The sequence below is a fragment of the Opisthocomus hoazin genome, chromosome 7 (assembly GCF_030867145.1).
Source record: "Opisthocomus hoazin isolate bOpiHoa1 chromosome 7, bOpiHoa1.hap1, whole genome shotgun sequence".
NCBI classification, from domain to species: Eukaryota; Metazoa; Chordata; class Aves; order Opisthocomiformes; family Opisthocomidae; genus Opisthocomus; species Opisthocomus hoazin.
Genome location: NC_134420.1, coordinates 15,969,215 through 15,984,527, shown reverse-complemented (window position 1 = coordinate 15,984,527; position 15,313 = coordinate 15,969,215).

The following is a 15,313-nucleotide window of genomic DNA, read 5'->3' as shown; positions in this document are numbered from 1 at the left end:
TAATAAAAAAAAATAAAAAGCTGGTTATACATGGTATGCGGTGCCAATTACTGAAGCAAATGGGATCACAGGAGCTAGCACAGCCTGTGGCCAAGAAACAGCAGCATCTGGAGGGAGTGAGAGCCGCAGGGCAGGCACGCTCGCCAAGCCACCGGGCTGACCTGTGCCCCAAAAGGCACCTCTTTGCAGCCTCAAACCCAAAATACAATAGGGCAACATCGAGAAGGGGATGAACGAGGATCAAAGGTCTGGAGGAGCTTCCCTGCAAGCAAGGGCTTGTGCACACCAGGACTCCTCAGTCTGGAAAAGACATGACTGAAGAGGTCATGGTAGAGGGCTACAAAATGGTGCATAGTCCAAAGAAGGCTGATAGGGATCGGCCTTGCTGCCTCTTCCCAATGCAAAAACCAGGGCTGATTTCAAAGCACACAGGTCCTCGTGCAGTGGGGGATAGACCTGGGGAACTCCTTGCCCAAGGATGCTGTTGGCTGTGAGCATTTACATGTGTTCAAGATGAGACTGGACAAGTTGGTGGGGAAAAAGATAGTCTGGATTAACAAATACAGACACATACTGTTTAGGAAGCACATGGGGCTGTGCTCTTGGCCTGTGTTAGTAGAAGATGGTGAGGGGCCACACGGGCCACACTCTGCCCAGGCAAACCTTGCTCCTAGAGGAGATGACAAGGGGTGAGAACTGAGGGGGTGCTAAGCAACACACCCCTGGGAGCTCCTACTGCTCCCTGAAGGTTCTTGAGGACACTCAGTAATTCAGACCCTTGGTCTGACCTAGTACAGGAGTTTCTCCTTACTTATGGCTAAGATCCCAGTCTTGCCTCATTCAGTGTCCCAGGATCAGAGATCACACCTTATCACCAGGAAAGCCTGACATCAAGCAATTTCTCCCTGTAGTGTGTGTCCTCAACTGCTAGCGTACACCAAAGACACCAAGCTGCAGCCTCAGTCGACTTATTGCTACAGGGTGATTTGTTATACTCAGCAGAAATAGAGGTCCTTCCACTGAAGAATCCCACCAGATCTACAGAAGACCATCCATCTCTCATAGGGTTGAAGCTCCTTATCCAAGTTCATGCAACACTATCCAGCCTGTGGCCGTGTTTCTCCACCACTGAAAGCACACTGCTCATGTTAGACAGCATAAAGACACCCACCTCCCTCCTCCAACATACTTGTCAGACAGGGACATGCTCTTGCCAGCGTCAGCTGGGAAGAGGAAACCTTTGCCAGCCCCATGCCAACCCCCAGGGCAGCAGGTCCCCTTGCCAATTTCATGTGTGCTGAGCCACATGTAGTATTTGCTAGCTCGGGCAACCACAGAGTCTTAATGTTTAATGAAGTGAAGCCTGCACAGACTTTGGGGCAGGAGATGACAGGCTGAAGGTCAAGATGCCTATGTGCTCCTTGTTGTACCTCCCATATGATGTCTTCCTTGACCATCCCTCTGACCTTCCCTTCCTCTGTATACACATGATGAGGGACATGATGGCAAGCCAGATGCTTCAGTCTGGCTTTTATGGCATTGTGGGATTGTCAACCCCAAAAAGAGGTGCCAGGCACCAGCCAAACCCGTGCTCGGTCTGTGTCTTGTGCCTGTTGCAAACCACCGCATCTTGGCCAAAAGAAGGACCACGCAGCCTCACAGAGAGGTCTTTTCAAGTTCTCATGAAGACAAAAAATGCCAGTGCCTCTGCCTGGCTTACACTTTGCTAGGTGGTGATCACCTCGGGGACCCCAGACCTGAAGCATGGCACTGCAGAAGCTGTGATTAACCCCTACTCAGCCAGGACATCCCTGGAAGGCAATGGCAAAGGAAAGTGTTATTTAAACTGGACCCACTGCACTTGCAGTGCTGGATAAAAATCTTGCTTAAGCGAAATGTTAATGAGATGGCACAGGCTCTGGGGCAGTTTTGTACTTTTTTTCCTCCTGGATTAAGCAGCAGCATGTGAGGACCAGGGAGCTGAAGGTTAACATCAGGTCAACAAGCCCTTTTTCTCTGCTCTTCAGTCCCGAGACCCTGAGGCGCGAGGGTTACCTAGAAAAACGTTTTTTAAAAATGCAGCTCTCCTTTCTTTCAGGCCTCTTTCCCTTTCTCACGGTGGAGCTGCCTTGGGTTTGAAAGCCAGCTTGGATGCTGCTTTGCCCCAAGCTGGCAGGACATGGGAGCAATGGCAAGCCATGGCTCTTCTCCCATCTAAAGTCCACCAGTCTCTCTTTCCCAGGATGAGCTCACTCCTACACACCTGCATGTGTCTGCAAGCACCTGAGCTGTGTGCGGAAAAGCAGGATTCAGCTCCTGACTCTGCAGCTGATTCCCTCGGTCATGCCAGGCAGGCTGTTCACAGACTGACTCAGCCACCCTCAGGTTTCCTTGTCTTGCAGAAGCGTAACTGAGCTCTGGGCTCTGGCATCTCTTCTCTGAAGCAAAGGTCATCGCACCTCCCCTCGTTACCCTCATGGTGTGTGCTGAGACTGTGACATCCCCGGTGAAGCAGTGGTTTCTGTTTGATCATCTGGATGGTATCACAACTCAAACACGACGAGTGGGTTGTTTCCCTGAGTCCTGCTGTGCAGAGGGCTGGGGACTGCCCTGGCCTGCACCCAAACACACCCAGTCTCATCAACAGCGTTAAGGACAGTAGAGCAAAACACAGTATCTTACACATCTTTTTTGCAATGCAGATTTTGATGAATATAATTACTAGGCACCTTTTGAAGGGTGACCCAGCGGCTGCACTGGATGGGGGATTCTGGAGGAGCTTCCCCTGCACAGAAGAGTGACTTCTGGGGGCTGTTTCCTAAAGGGATCCAGCTGGGCAGTAGGGGAACTTCAGAGGGGACCATGGCTGTCCAAGCTAAACCCAGGTCAGTGTGCTATGGGGATGAGAAGACCTTCCCCAGACCTTCCCACTGTCCCTGCTACAGGAGCATCAATCTTGAGCAGTCAGAGAGTACCAAGCAGCTTGGAGAGGAGGGAGAGGGGAGGGGATGGGAGGGAAAACAGGTCATAAACCACCACAGATACTTCTGCCGTCACCTTCTGGCCACTGCTGTCCTCTGATGGGGCTTAGGAAGGGAATTGCTCACCTCCTAAGGGTGTGCAGGGAGGGAGCCCACCCCACATCCCCACAGGGACCCAGACCCACAGGGATCGGTTGTCTAAGCTTGCTCAGAAATGTGTAAGTGCATATTAAGTTTTTACATGTGCCCAGTGCTGTAGTTTACCCTGCACATTGCAGATCTGGACCCCAATATTGTACCTTGCTGAGCACTGGCTAGTCGTCCATCGTCACTCATAAGGCAATAAAGCTTCTTCCCTGAAGTCAGCATCAGTTTGGGGTATTTGAGCACCCCAGCCCAGCCAGAAACAGGAATGGGGCAATCAGCATCTGTATCCCACAGTGCCAGAGAGGAGGAAGCATGGCTCTGCCCCAGCCCATCAACCCACAGCAGAAGTGGACACAAGAGCAGCTAGCACCAGCCCCAGCTCCTTGCATGAGCCTTCAGGCAGGCTGAGGGTGTGGGGCAGACAGGAGAAGGGCTGAGCCCAGCCTGGGCCACACACGTAGCTACAGGGACTTGTGAACCACCTCTCTGCCTCCTCCTCTTCACTTATATTTATTCTGATACAAAGACAAAAGTCCCAGCTGAGAGTCAGGGTCCTTCTGTCAGTCTTCCTCTGAAGATATTTTAATGACAGCTCATTTAGGCTTCTTGCTCTAAATTGCTTTCCACGGGGCTTCCTTCTAAAGCTGTTTTGCAAAGTGGGTCTTCTCAACGTGGGAAACTCTGAGGAGGCTGACAACTAGGGTTGAGCACCTGGAAATCGTACAAAGATGAAATGTGCTGAGTTTTCCCTGAAAGAGCCAGCCTCTGGGGGCAGGGGGGGAAACGATTATTGATAACCAGTGGTGACAGCTGGCATCTGGCAAGAGGCACCACACAGAGACTGGGGGACAAATCCATTCTTGAGGTCATGCACCAGTTTTGCCTGGCAGGGAGGTGCTGCAGTTGCAGTGAAGAGCACGGGAGACTGCAGGGAGATGCAATCCACAGCAGATATTCTTATTATCGTGCACCATTAAAAATGATGGACAGACCAGCCATGACACATTGGGCTTCTCTCCAAAGCAACCAAGACCATACAGTGAAACTCTGGATGAGGAGCAGCCCCCATTGCTCATGTCTTTTGCCCAGTTCTTGCTTTTGCTCTGGCAAGTGGAATAAGTGTAAACAATCCCCTGCCATCACCAACTGGAATGTGTCGAGGGCGAGCTGTCAGACTCATCCAACCACCTCCTGAGGTGGAGCCACAGGCTTTGCAGAGAGGGGAAAAGCAGGAGAGAACATATTTTGATGTTAGTAAGACTTTAGGCATTGTTATGGATAAAATGTTCTCATAGGTAAGTCTGGGGAATGATTGTAGAGATTAAAAACACTATACAAGGAGTGCACAGAGAATATTTACTGGTTGCTCAGGTCAAAACCAAGAGGGCCCAAAACTGTCAACCCATTCAGGTATTCAGTTTGGAGATAACAGCAAATGAAAGGAATTGCCAGCACACCTGAGAAAGGGATTATGATTCAAAATGATCCTGACAAATCAGAGAAAGAATCTGGACAAACCCCCCCCCCCCAACATAATTCAGCAGAAGTGAGGGTGAGGTGAAATGGGACAACCAGTTGGACAAATGTAGGATGGAGAGGAAGAATTTCTATAGAAAATGTGTTTTTGATCATAATCCATGATATGGGTTAATCATGCTGTGTTCGAAGGTGTGAAACAATTCTCTTGCATGGTTGTCTCTGCTCTGTGCTGGTAACAGTTTTCAAGAGAAGTAAGAAACCCTCAAAGAGAGCTGCACGGTCAGATAGAGGGGACACTGTTCAGGGAGGGGTCAGTAAAGGAATTGGGATCATTTTGCCTAGGAAGGGGAAGGCTGAGGAGGTGTTTCAAATACAGAATGGGCCGTGATGGAGACCTGGGTTTATGCAGGCAGAACAAAAAGCAATGCTCTGCAGTGGGGGCAAGTGTGGTCTGGGCTAGACAGGGGGAAACACCTCTATCCCAGCTGTCAGGATAGCAAAAACCAGTGCCGGAGCTGCACTGGTGGGATCTGGCACAGAAAAAGTGCCAGGAGAGCCAGGGCAGGGCTGGGCAGCACAGCGTCACCTCCTCATGCCCCTTACACTTGCCCTGTTCCTCCCAGGCCACTAAAAACTCACGTTTCCTTTGTCTCGGGCAACGAAACAATGCTGGGGAACAGCTGCCTGGTATCGTGATGTGGCAGGCGAGAGCAAGCACTGGCGAGGTTGTAGGGAGCTCATCATGAACTTGTCTTAGTGTCCAGAGCTCACTGATGCCAGCTGGTTTGCAGGCATTGACCATAGCGGTTTTTAGCACGCACCCTGCAAAAATGAGTGAACAAGGAACAGTGATGGTACCCAGGTCTGAGTATTTCCACTTACATCAGTGTCCCTAAGCCTTGCATGGTGCTGTTAGATGTTAAAGTGATGGAGGTTTTTCCTAGAGCTACCAGCGTGGAGATGAGACTAGAAAATTATTCCATTCCTGCACGCCAAAGGCACAGACGATTACAATTTTGCTTCTGACTCCTACTCATCCCGCCTCGTAGAGATCAGTTTAATCATGGCACATGATCAAAGAGATTGAAACGAAGAAACCAATAACCAAATGGCTGCAGTCACTCTGCTGCAAAACTTGAATGGAGATAAGGACTGTAATTTTGCTGTGGGTTAGCCTGGGCTCGGAGAGGTGAGGGATACTGTGCTAACCCCATGTGTTTTTACCCTAACAAATACTCCAGCTCCCCTGTTCCGATAATGACTCTGCTGTTAAATTGCTAGCTTCAAGTAAAAAAAAATCACTGCCTTTTGGGAGAGTAAAAGCAAAGTGTGAGACCCATGAAGATGAACAGAGCTGCAAAGAGACTTTACCTTATGGCAAACACACGCGGTGGCTCAGAGCACTTGTGGGCTGCGCTCCCAGGCACAAAGCCCAGCATGTCCCCTGCTCTCTGTGTACGGGCCAGCTGCAGACCCTACAGCATCTTGCCCTCCAGCTGAGCACCAGCAACACACCACAAATGGGCCCTTAAACCCACCATCCCGCTCACAGGGCAGAGCAGTTCCTTTAATGATGGGTTAGCACCCTCCAAGAGAAACTTCGCAGTGCAGGGCACGTGTATTCCACCCACTCCTCCTCTTCCTCCTCGCCCGCTCCTGGCACACCACCCACAGACCACGCCAGCCACCCTTGGCAGCTCCTCAGAGAGCTCCACCAAAGCAGAGCCAGATGGAGCTGCCAGCTCGCCCGTATGAGACGGCACAGGCTTTTCAAGCTGCCTCTTCCCAGGGCTGCCTACTCCCGCGTGGGAGGTGTCAGCGAGGCACGTGTTGCTTCCACCAGTGAGTGGTCCTCCAGCATGTCCAAGTGCCACCAGCAGTGGCACTGAAGCATGTGCTTGGTCATCCTGCAGAGCTGCTAAGCATTAAAGTCAGCTCAGATAAGCACCATGTCACCTGGGTGGAGAGTAATTCAAGGCAGCATATCATGGCTGCTGACCCAAAAGCAGAAGGATGATATTTTTGTGGTCACCCTGCTATGTGAAAAGCCTCTGCGCAACAAAATCCTCGGCCACGGACCCTGACATTGCCCACTGCCGTGCTGAAGTGGTGCCAGCAGCAGCATTCCCAGCCTGGGAAGTGAAAATCCTGGGAAGGTCTTCCTCCTTGCACACTCTCACTTTTTATTCCCATTTGCAACTTTGGGAGGACCACACGAAAGAACATCTGCCCTGATCCCTTAGAGAGACCTGCCCCAGGCATCCCACGGGATCCGCTGCCTGCAAGGACAGGCTGGCTGGTGGCAGAGGAAGGTGTCACCTGCTGTGGTACACATCTCCATGTGGAAACAAGGTGTTTGTGCAGGGTGAAAAAAGCCAGGACCACTGCAGGCTGGTGGCTCTGGCAAATCGCATGCTTAAGTAATATCCTGTCTTTAATCCCCAGCATTTTGCTACCTCGGTAAAGCCAAGCACACACTAGGGAAGAAGAACAGGCATCCTGCCTGCACCCCAGCTCACCTAAAGGAATTCAGGTGCTGGCCACACTGCAGACACTTGCCTCAGGTTGCTGTGGGGCTTTGTTGCCGTCCTGAGCCCACTGCAACCAGTGGTGCTGGGAATGCCACCTTTGGAAGATGGGAAGGGGCTAGTACAGGACCACACGGGAGCTGGCAGGAATCAGCACTACTTGGGAAGCAGGGCACAGCCTTTCGTGGGCTGGATGAGCTGGCACAAAGCAGAGACTCGCACATCTCTACCATCGCTACAGATCAGGCTGTCTTGACACATTTATGGGAAGCTTCATCTGTGCTGGAGATGCACTTCTGGTCTCAGCAGGCCTGCTGACCAGGAAAAGACTGAGATGCTTGGAGACGCAGCATCTCCCTTGGTGAGGGCAGGCAGAAACACCTCATACTGCTCTATTTTCATGTTGGGCTTTCAGCAATCAGATAAACTGTAGGCAAAAATCTCTTGTAAATGGAGGAAAAACCCCTTTCACACCCAAAACAGGAGGATTGCGTGCTACCCTGGACCCCAGGGATGCTGCACAGGGGACTAGCACCTCCTTGAGAGCCTGCCAGGACGGGATGTGGCGTGGTGCAGCACCGAGGGTGGCACGGCATGCCCAGGTGGGCCACGGGCTGTGTGTGCGTCTGTCAGCACAGCTGGAGCAGCATGCAGCACAGGACAGTGAAGAGGACTGCCAGGCCACAGGCAGCCTCCTTGTTTTTCCCTTACCTCTTTGGCAAAGACCTCTCTGGGGTCAGCCCAGGCCAACATAAGATGCAACCTTTAATTACATGAGTCCAGTTTTGCAACCACCTTTGTTCACCACTGAAGAGCCGCATTTAGCCCTCTCGGCTCTGCTCTGCTCTCCATCTCTGCATCATTTTTAGCTCAGTTGGCTGCAGCCTGCAGTGTTGGGCTGCTACCAAAGCAGCTGAACCCAAGAAACATTTTTTTAATGTAATCACTTTTACACTGCCACTGTTGAATGGCAGGAGAGACAGCGTTGCATTCTTCTGAGGGATGTGGACTGGGCCCACCAGCGGTGATGGTGGCATCTGCTGCATCAGGCCTAAGGCCACCATCTCTTCCAGCAAGAGGGCTCAGGACGTACTGTCCACTGTGAGCAAGGGTAGTGGTTGTCACCTGCAGCAGATCCCACAAGTGATACTGGACACATGATAATAAAAGAAATATACAAGAAAATCCCCTTCACCCCCTCTCTGCTGGCCTTCACCCAGCGCATCCCTCCACTGGCTCAGCTTTCTCCATGGTAACAGATGGATTTCAAGGTCCATCCCCTTTGGCGATGCTGGGGTGGGCCGGCGGGAGACAGATGGCGACGGAGGGGAGAAGGGTCCAGATCCTCCCGAGTGGCAGAAACTGCAGGAATTCCTGTTGCTGGAGCCAAGACGCTGACCTGGAGCTGAGGGAGGGAGGGAAGGCGGAGGCGCGTGGCTCTGCTGAGCCCGGAATAGCAGAGCAGCTGCTAAGTTATCAGTTATAATTATTACAGCATATGGGAGGGAAAGAATAGCTCTCAAGGGCAGGAAAACAAATAAGAAAAGGCGGGCTGCTGCAGGGCTGAGCTGTGGGGAAGAGCGGCACTTGGCACCGCGGCACGTCCCCGCTGGGTGGCAAGGGCATGGAGGGACACCTCTTCCCCTCCGCAGCCCCGGTAGGGGTTTGGGTGCAAGTATTTGCACCCACAGCACCAGGTGCTCACCCATCTGCCACAGTGCCTGCTGCCTGCTCAGGGGCATGGGTGTGCCAGGGAGGGGATGACACCGGCTGGGACATTACAGAGGGACGGAGCATGGCGTGCTCCCCACTGGTCCCTTTTCCCATGCACGATTCTGCTGCTTGCTCTGCAATTTGGCAGGAGCCGTCAGCTTCCGTGCGTGCTGTATGGGCAGCAGGTGGGAACGTTGCAGCACCAAGTGCCTGCACGATGCGGTTTGGAGGGAGAGCACCCAAATTTCTCATCTAGGGATGCTGGCAGCTTGTGTGCAGTGTTGCATGGGGAGACAGGGCCTGCAGCATGAAGCATCGCTGCACATGCCAGCCCCTGCAAGGCACGGCAGGAGCTGGAGCAAACACCTGCCCTCGGCTTCAGGAGGCACCAACGAGCCCCAGCAAACCAAAGCAGGGCTGAAGAGGAAAGCCTTGGGGACAGGCCCTGCATGGGACAGCCTGCTCTGGGAAAGCCATGGAGAAGGCAGAGGTGACACGCTGCAGCACAGGGGAGAGCAGGAAAATTTGGAGGTGATTAACGGTCACGACGGAGGAGCATTGACAGCCTCTCCTAATTTCCATGCCACTTGGAAAATAAACATTGTAATCCCTTGTGGCTGTTATTATTCTGGGCTTTCATTATTAAAAAGAATATATATGTATGACTACAAGTCTTTGGAAACGTGGAGCCACTGGCAGTTGCGCCAGCTGCACCCTACCTTTGGGCTGTGGCATGGGGCAAGGAGTGGCGAGGGGATGCTCCCCCCCACCAAAAAGCCTGGGAGACTCAATGGAGGAAAATCCAACCCCGTCTGCCTTGTATTAAATGCAAAGATTTAAATTCACTGATTAAAGTCACAGCCACTGAGCTACAGATTGCTGGAGGCTGGGACAGCATTTTGGACCCATTTTCATGTTTGCTTGTCCTGTGCAACAGGCACGTGGCCGCAGAGATGGGGCAAGATGAGCAGAAAATGTTACTTGTCCTGTTCCCATGCTCTGATTGCTTTTCCCTGGGCACCTGCTACTGGCTACAACTGGAGACGACACAGGACCAGGGGTGAGGGGTTAGGGGGTTAGGGTTAGGAGGTTAGGAGGCTAGAATTTACTCTGCAGAGATATTCTTATGCTCCCTTATATTCACCTCTCTCCTGCTTTTGAGCTATATTTATTTTCTGTCTATTGCTGCCTCCTCCCTGAGAGCATCATGAATATCCTCAGAGCAGGTGAATCGGCACCTGCCTGATCACCTAGATCAACACCAGCTTGTCCCTGGGGCTCTCATCCCAAGCCAACCTGAATCTGTTGCAAAACGCCAGTGGCTCTGGTGAAAAGCGCCAACATCTGCCTGAGCAGGTGACAGGGAACCCTGGACCCCCTGGGTCGATGTGCCAGGACCAAAGCACACCACTGCTGGGCTGAAGCCAAGCGCTTGACGCGATGTCTCCTGGCAGTGGGTGGGACACAGCTGTAGATAGGTGCTGGGCACCCGCTGGTCCCACAGGAGCCTGGGAGATGCCCTTCAGGTCTGGTACCTCACTTGGACATGCAGCATGGACAGCTGCTGAACTGCAATGATGCTGCAAACAAAACTATGGCAGAAGCACTGGAAATAGGAAAGATGGTTCAAGCTCCGCGATTTAGAATAGGACTAAATCACATGTGGCAGGCAACAGCCCCAACACCCATTAACTCAGTCAAACCCTGCCAGCATCCCTGGATCCTTGCTGAGACAGGCGCGGTGCTCGGGGAGTGAAGCACCAGCTCTGCAGATAGCACATATAAGCTGGCCTGGGTGAAAATCAGGGAGGCAACACCAGTTTGCACCAGCTGAGAATCTGCCCCAGTGCTTCGTAAACCACTGTCCCTGCCAGAAGAGCTGTGCCCCCACCCCACGTGCCCTGGGGTGCTGCTCAAGGACTTGCTTGGGTAACACACCTCCATGGGCAGGAGAAAAGGACTTCTGCCTTCCGGTGAGGCTGAAATGCTGCTTGATGGCTGACAGTGTGGGGATGACCCAACAACACAACTGAACCTGGAGGTGCTCTGCACTGAACCAACACCTCAGCAGAGAGGAAAGCAGCGAGCCTGAAATTCACAAAGCCGCTTGGTCCTTGTCTCCTCCATCTGCGGTGACCCGGGGCAGGGAAGGGCTGCAGCAGGGCAGATGGGGGCTGTTCCCTGGGGCAAGTCATAGCTTGGGGCATCTCGAGTGAAAGGATGGAGATTCTCACAGCCTTTCTAGCGGAGATCAGGTGGAAGAGAAAGGTCCATGGAATGTGGAAAGAGGGGCAGGCCACTTGGGAAGAGTACAGGAACGTGGTGAGAGCATGCAGGGATGCCGCGAGGAAGGCCAAGGCCCACCTGGAATTGAATCTGGCAAGGGATGTCAAAAACAACAAGAAGGGCTTCTTCAACTACATCAGTAGCAAAAGGAAGGCTAGGGACAACGCGGGGCCGCTGCTGAATGAGGCGGGTGTCCTGGTGACGGAGGATGCAGAGAAGGCAGAGCTACTGAATGCCTTCTTTGCTTCAGTCTTCAGTGCCAAGGCCGGCCCTCAGGAATCCCAGGCCCCGGAGGTAAGAGAAGAAGCCCACAGAGAGGATGACTTTCCCTTGGTCGAGAAGGATTGTGTGAGGGATCGCTTAAGCGATCTGGACGCCCACAAAGCCATGGGCCCCGATGGAATGTACCCACGAGTGCTGAGGGAGCTGGCGGATGTCATTGCTGAGCCACTCTCCATCATCTTTGAGAGGTCCTGGAGGACAGGAGAGGTGCCCGAGGACTGGAGAAAGACTACTGTCACTCCAGTCTTCAAAAAGGGCAAGAAGGAGGACCCAGGGAACTACAGGCTGGTCAGCCTCACCTCCATCCCGGGAAAGGTGATGGAGCAGCTTATCCTGGAGGTCATCATCAAGCAAGTGGAGGATAAGAAGGTTATCAGGAGTAGTCAGCATGGATTCACTAAGGGGAAATCATGCCTGACCAATCTGATGGCTTTCTACGATGGTATGACTGGCTGGGTAGATGAGAGGAGAGCAGTGGATGTTGTCTACCTCGACTTCAGCAAGGCTTTTGACACAGTCTCCCATAACATCCTCCTAGGGAAGCTCAGGAAGTGTGGGCTGGACGAGTGGTCGGTGAGGTGGATTGAGAACTGGCTGAATGGCACAACTCAGAGGGTTGTCATCAGCGGCGCTGAGTCTAGTTGGAGGCCTGTAACTAGTGGTGTCCCCCAGGGGTCAGTACTGGGCCCAGTCTTGTTTAACTTCTTCATCAACGACCTGGATGAAGAGTTAGAATGTACCCTCAGCAAGTTTGCTGATGACACCAAACTGGGAGGTGTGGTAGACACACCGGAAGGCTGTGCTGCCATTCAGCGTGACCTGGATAGGCTGGAGAGTTGGGCAGAGAGGAACCTGATGAGGTTCAACAAAGGCAAATGCAGGGTCCTGCACCTGGGGAGGAACAACCCCATGCACCAGTACAGGCTTGGGGTGGACCTGCTGGAGAGCAGCTCTGTGGAGAGGGACCTGGGAGTGCTGGTGGATGACAGGTTAACCATGAGCCAGCAGTGTGCCCTGGCTGCCAAGAAGGCCAATGGCATTCTGGGGTGCATTAGGAGGAGTGTGGCCAGTAGGTTGAGGGAGGTTCTCCTTCCCCTCTACACTGCCCTAGTGAGGCCCCATCTGGAGTACTGCGTCCAGTTCTGGACTCCCCAGTTCAAGAAAGATGAGGAGCTACTGGAGAGTCCAGTGGAGGGCTACAAGGATGGTGAGGGGACTGGAGCATCTCTCCTACGAGGAGAGGCTGAGGGAGCTGGGCTTGTTCAGCCTGAAGGAGAGAAGGCTGCGAGGGGACCTAATAAATACTTATAAATATCTGAAGGGTGGGTGTCAAGAGGATGGGGCCAAACTCTTTTCAGTGGTGCTCAGTGACAGGACAAGGGGCAATGGGCACAAACTGAGGCACAGGAAGTTCCGTCTGAACATGACAAAGAACTTCTTCACTCTGAGGGTGACGGAGCCCTGGAACAGGCTGGCCAGGGAGGCTGTAGAGTCTCCTACTCTGGAGATATTCAAGACCCTTCTGGACAAGGTCCTGTGCAGCCTACTGTAGGTAACCCTGCTTCGGCAGGAGGGTTGGACTAGATGACCCATAGAGGTCCCTTCCAACCCCTACCATTCTGTGATTCTGTGATTCTGCCAGAGCCTCCCTGGGGGATTGTGCTGGAAGACAGAAATCCTGCCAAGAACTGCAAAAGGAGGAGGAGTGCATTTGCAGGTCTCTGCTCTTTCCACATTGGCCTTGAATTGGCAGTGGTTGAGTTGGAGTAATCAGGGTCTTGCTGGCTAAGCCCTCCCGCAGCCTGAACCCCTCCTACAGCCCTGGTTTGACCTCCCACGTCCTCCGCTCTGGGCTCAAGGCAGGATGGCAGTGATGCCAGAGCTGTCCCCATCAGGGCTCAGCACCTGGCAGGGAGCAGACGCAGACACACACACACACACAAAGTCTCCCTCTTGCACTTTTGGCCATCTTCCCAAATGCCAGCAGGACACCACAGCTGCTTTCCACCCCTGCCCATCTGTGTTGCCAGTGCAGCCCCCTCCCGCTTAGGGCTGGAAGCATTCCTGAGCAGGCATCCCACCATCCAAGAGGCAGGATGGGGACAGAGCCATTTCTGCCTTGCAATGAGACCCTTGATCCACTGAAGGGGGAAGCACTGAGAGCTACCACTGCCAGAAACGTGACCCCGCAAATACACCTTGAACCCAAGTGGGTTGCCCAGGAAGGCTGTGCAATCTTCATCCTTGCAGGTATTCAAATGAAATCTGGACATGGTCCTGCACAACTGGTTCTAAGTGGCCCTGCTTGAGCTGGAGTACTGGACCAGATGACCCCCAGAGGTCCCTTCCACCTCAGCCAGCCCGTGATTCCATGAAGGGGTCATGCTGCTTGCAGGAGAACTTCGAGGTAGGATCAGAAGCATCAGAGACCTGAGAGAAAAAGGGCAGGACTACAAGGGGAGTAAGAAGAAGGTGGCAGAGGAAAGAGCAGGGCATACAGAGCCCAAGATGAGGTATTCAGCCTCCACATCATGCTCTGTCGGGTAGGCCAGCACATCACATTGGGGAAAGTTGCCAAGGAGCAGATCTGTTGGGCCTGGCTCAAATATCACTCGTCTCTGCTATGAACCTATCTCCCAGCCCCTTGCATGCTACCAGGCAGAAAAGGTGAAGGCAACACCAAGAGAAAGGCTGAGGCAGGGTCCTGTTGGGCACTTAACAGTGATCCCAACTCTTATGGCCTCCCTGCTTCCCTGCCTGGGCTTGTATCCTGCACATGGGGTGCTCCTTCTCTCTAGCACCATCACCAGTGCCCAAGCCTTCTGCTGGGGACAGACAGGGGAGCAGGCCTTGATCCAAAACCTCAGCCACCCACAGAACACTGGGGCTTTCTGGAAGCTGGCCACAGGCTGCAGGCCAGCAGCTTGGCTCTCTGTCGGTGCAGGCAGGGTGCAGGCGGGCCTTCATCCAGCTGGGTTACACCTTGGCGGTCTTCGCCCACCTGGCCGTGTGCTTGAGGTGCAGTGCACAGCAATGGCGATGTTTTCCAAAAAGGTGCTTATAAAATCCAACATGAACTAGCTGCAGACGATCCCAAAGCTGATCCCTCCTTCTGCTCGTCTTCCGCTGTAAATTACTCACAAAGTTGCTCAATCTTAAGGTAGAGTTACTACTTTTTCTGCAGCAGCAAGGGCCTCTCCTTTGTTTTTCCACGCCACTAGTCCAATCCAAAGGTTTGTGTTTGGATTTCTGCTTTCCCTGTACTGTTCATAGTCCAAAACACTGGGATTGAGCAACAGCAGTTAAAAGGGGAAGGTGAGACTTCTCTTCTTCATAGCCACCAAAACTGACACTACATAAAATAAAAGGGAGAGGACAAATCAGGGAAAAAAGTTTTTTAGCCTAGATCCTTTTCTTTTCCCATTTAAAAATTAATTCGTTAGTGATCGTCCAGGGGAAAAAATATTTGTTGCTTTGACCTCACAAGACCTATGACTGTTTTTAATTCCTGGCTATCCTTGAGAAGCCTCACCTGGGGAGGCAGCAGGAGACATCCCCTGAAGGGTCCCAGCAGCTCTTGGGACTGAACTTCAGGACAGGGAAAGATTTGGTGACTATTTCAGGAAAACCCATTCTCCTGGAGAAGATGACCCTGTCCTGATCCTGTCTGTTGTTCCTGGTGTGCAGCACTTTTTTTGTAAGTGCTGACAGGTCCATGCTCCGACCCTGGAAGATGCTTGCCTTGGCAAGACCATGCAACATTAGCAGAGTCATTCGGGTGCTCTGGAGACACCATGCTCTGCTCTAACCCCTCTGCTCTTGAGGGGGCTGTTGCTTCAGAGGGGATCCACCACCCCTGCCTTGTTACTAGTTCCACATGTGATCCAGCAACACATG